Source organism: Suncus etruscus, chromosome 2 (assembly GCF_024139225.1).
Source record: "Suncus etruscus isolate mSunEtr1 chromosome 2, mSunEtr1.pri.cur, whole genome shotgun sequence".
Taxonomy (NCBI): Eukaryota; Metazoa; Chordata; class Mammalia; order Eulipotyphla; family Soricidae; genus Suncus; species Suncus etruscus.
In genome coordinates, this window is record NC_064849.1 from 13,449,131 (window position 1) to 13,453,373 (window position 4,243).

Below are 4,243 nucleotides of genomic sequence, written 5' to 3' on the forward strand. Positions count from 1 at the left end.
AGGTGGTGAGTGGAATTGGGTAGAGTAGAGAGTTCTGACTGGCTTTGTGGGTCAGAAGGAGCCATCTTGGCTTTAAACAGGGGTCTCAAACTCAATTTACCTGGGGGCCGCAGGAGGCAAAGTCGGGGTGATCCTTGAGTGCAAAGTCAGTAGTAAGCCTTGAACATTGGGGGGTGTGACCCAAACAACTAAAACAAAACAAAAAGAGATTCCTCTAGGGCGGGGCCACAAAATGTTGTATGGAGGGCCTTTTGTGGCCCACGGGTCTCAAGTTTGTGACCCCTGCTAGACAGTTGGAGAAAACTTACTTTTCCTGCAGCCAGCTGTTACCAAATTGAGTTCTCTAGATGCTAGAGTTTGCTAGACTCTGCCTCAGGCATTGTAGCACAAGTGTGATTTGAATTACTTTAAAAAGTACTTTAAATGATGGAAAAAACCATTGAAATGTTTAATGCATCATTTATGGCTCTTTATTCACAACCTAGAGTTGCTGATTCTGCAAATAAGCACAATTGTTGTTGGTTGCCTACGGGTAATGATATTGATTTTTTTTAAAGCAACAGAATTCCATTTCAAGTCAAAGGTTTGTGGTTTTCATCAATAAGATTGTGAGATATTATATCGAATATAATACATTGACCAGTATTTTCCTCACTTTCCCTTCCCTTAGTTGTTGTGATGTCTGGAAATCAAAAACACTTTGGTTGTGCAATTCACTTGGGTTGCATTTTTAAATATAATTACCATTCTATTTATGTTTAGGTAAAATGGTTATAATGGTATTTATGTGTATGGTATTGATGTATAAAGTAATTGTATCCACACCCCCAAAAATGTGTATGTCAATTCTAGTCCACGTCTTAATTTTCATCCTCATACCAATCTTTGGTAACCTGAGCTTTGTAACCTGAGACCTAGGGTTTGTCATCATTAAATACTGTGTATTCCTGTTTTTTTTCTCTATATATAGTATAGATGAGTGATATTATCTACTTCTTGGGAAGAGATTTTAAATTACTATTTCTATTAGTTTATTAGTGATTGGTCTGTTCAGGTTTTCTTCTTCCTTCCAAATCAATCTTGGAAGGTTGTATGATTCTTAGAAATAATCCATCTCTCTCAGGTTTTTTAGTTTGATACCATATGACATTCATTCCATAAAAAAATTTGTACTAAGGTACCTTGACTTTAGTCTATGTGGAGTTGAGTTTCAGGCATACAATGTTTCAACCCCAAACCCAACGCCAGGTGTCGATTTACCTCCATCAGTATCTCCAGTCTGCTTCCTTGTCAGGCACATCCCTCTCACTTGGTTTAAAGACCATGATTACAAAGTTTTTTCATGATGGAGTTTCAGTCTTACAATGTACACCACCCTTCATCAATAAACATTTCCTGCCACCAGTATCTTTAGTTTTCCTCTCACTCTCCACACTGCCTTTCTCTGGGATAGCTATTTTACTCCTGTTTGTCTCTTCCTTTTTTCTTTTTTAGACACTGTAGTTTGCATCATTGTTATTGAAGGGGTACCATGAATGCCATTTTATCTCTATTCAGTACTCAATTATTGTCCAGAGATATCACTTCCAACTATAATCATCATAGTGGTCTATTATTGCTTGGCTCTGCTATTTGTGGCAAGCTTCTTGTTACTCCATCCCCCGTTCTTCCTGTGTAACCTTACCTACAAAAAAGACCTGCCCATTTATGGGCGGGGTCTTTTAGGGGTTACAAAAGGTTTGGCCGGAAGGCGAGGAGGATTTTAGATGAGAGGATTGAAGAGGAAATTTGGAGGAGGAGTTTGGAAACTGATGGAGCAAGGAAGATGGATGGAGGGGAGATGGCTGAGGGACAAGGTAGAATGCAGGACTGAATAGGGATCCAGCATAAAAGTTTATAGGCCACACATGTGGTGGCTAGGGCATGAATAAAGCTGATATCTCCTGGAACTTTTCTGTGGATGATTTCCTCTCTGCCATCCTGAACTGGAGGAGAAGGGCCTCCCATCACCATCTATCACCATCTACCACCATCCAGCCTATGCAAAGGGCTGTTATGTAACACTTCCTACTTGTTACTGATCCTTCTAGTCCACATATCTATAATTTTGATATTAATATACTATCTTTTTTGTTATATTCCACAAATGAGTGAGCTTATTCTATGTTTTTCTCTCTCTCCCTCTGACTCATTTCACTGAGCATAATAATCTCCATATCCATTCATGTATAACAAATTTCATCACGCCATTTTTCCTAACAGCTGTGTAATATTTCATTATATAGACGTACCACAGTTTCTTTATCTGCTCATGTGTTCTTGGGCATTTGAGTTGTTTCCAGAATTCTGACTATTGTAAATAGTGCTATAATGAACATAGGTGTTCAGAGGGCTTTTCTGTAGTGTATTTATGTGTTCCTATGGTACAGGAGTGGCATTGCTGGATCATATGGAAGCTCAATTTCTAATTTTTTGAGGATTACTCATATTGTTTTCCAAAAATGCTGAAACACTCAACATTTCCACCAGCAATGAATGAGAGTGCCCTTTTTTACTGCATCTGTGCCAGCTTTGGTTGTTCTCATTCTTTGTGTTATGTGTTATGTGCCAGTCTCTGTGCTGCGATATAATATTGCATTGTTATTCTGATTTGTTTTGACTCACTGATAATTATTGATATGAAGCATTTTCTTATGTGCCTTTTGGCCAACTGTATTTTGTCTTTGAGAAAATGTCTATTCATTACTTATCTCCATTTTAGGATGGGGTTAGATGTTTTTCCTTGCTGAGTTCTACCAGTACCTTTAAAGTTTGAAAGAATTCACTACTAATTCCATCTGGGCCTGGGCTTTTGTTTTTGGTAATTCTTTTTATTACCATTTCAATTTCCTCAGTAGTAGAGTCTTGCCTGGAATGGTAGTAGTTACTCTTGAAAGGTTTGAAAGAATTCATTATTGAATCCTTCTGAGCCTGGGCTTTTGTTTTTGGGCAGACATTTGATTACTGTCTTAATTTCCTCAATAGTGATGGAGGTGTTTAGATGTGCTCCATCCTCTTCATTCAAACGTGAAAGATTATAAGAGTCCAAGAATTTATCCATTTCTTCCAGGTTTTCATTTTTAGTGGCATAGTTTCTCAAAGTATTTTCTGATTACCCTTTGAATCTCTGCCATATCAGTAGTTATCTCTCCTTTTCCATTCCTAATGCGAGTTATTAAGTTTCTCTCTCTTTCTTTTTTAGTTTTGCCAGTGGTCTATCAATCTTGTTTATTTTTTCAAAGAACCAACTTCTGCTTTCATTGATCTTTCGGATTGTTTTTTGTGTTTCCACTTCATTGATTTATGTTCTCAGCTTTGTTATTTCCTTCTGTCTCCCGATTTTTGGTTCCTTTTGTTGAACATTTTCTAATTCTATGAGCTGTGTCATTAAGCTATTCAGGTATGCTTCTTCTTCTTTCCTGTTGTGTGCTTGAAAAGCTATAAATTTTCCTCTCAGTACTGCTTTTGCTGTGTCCCATAGGTTCTGATAGTTTGTGTCTCTATTGTCATTTGTTTCCAGGAAGGTTTTGATTTCCTCTTTGATTTCATCTTGGACCCACTGGTTATTCAGTATTAGGCTGTTTAACTTCCAAGTATTAAAGTTTTTCTTCTGTGTCCTTTTATAGTTCACATCTAACTTCAGAGCCTTGTGGTCAGCAAAGGTAGCCTGCAAAATGTCTATCCTCTTGATATTATGGAGGTATGTTTTATGTGCTAGCATGTAGTCTATCCTGGAGAATGTCCCATATACATTAGAGAAGAATGTGTATCCAGGTTTTTGGGGGGTGGAGTGTCTTATATATATCTACTAGGCCTCTTTCTTCCATTTCACTTTTCAGGTCTAGTATATTCTTGTTGGGTTTCAGTCTGGTTGACCTATTAAGTGTCGATAATGCCGTGTTGAGGTCTCCCACAATTATTGTGCTGTTATTGATACTATTTTTCAAATTTGTCAACAATTTTATTAAATATTTTGCTGGCCCCTCATTTGGTGCATATATGTTTAGGAGAGTGATTTCTTTCTGCTGTATGTATCCCTTGATTAATACAAAATGTCCATCATTGTCCCTTTTAACTTTCCTGAGTATAACATTTGCATCATCTAATATTAGTATGGCCACTCCAGCTTTTTTATGGGTGTTGTTTGCTTGGATGATTTTTCTCCAGCCTTTTATTTTGAGTCTGTTTGTTCTGACTATTCAGA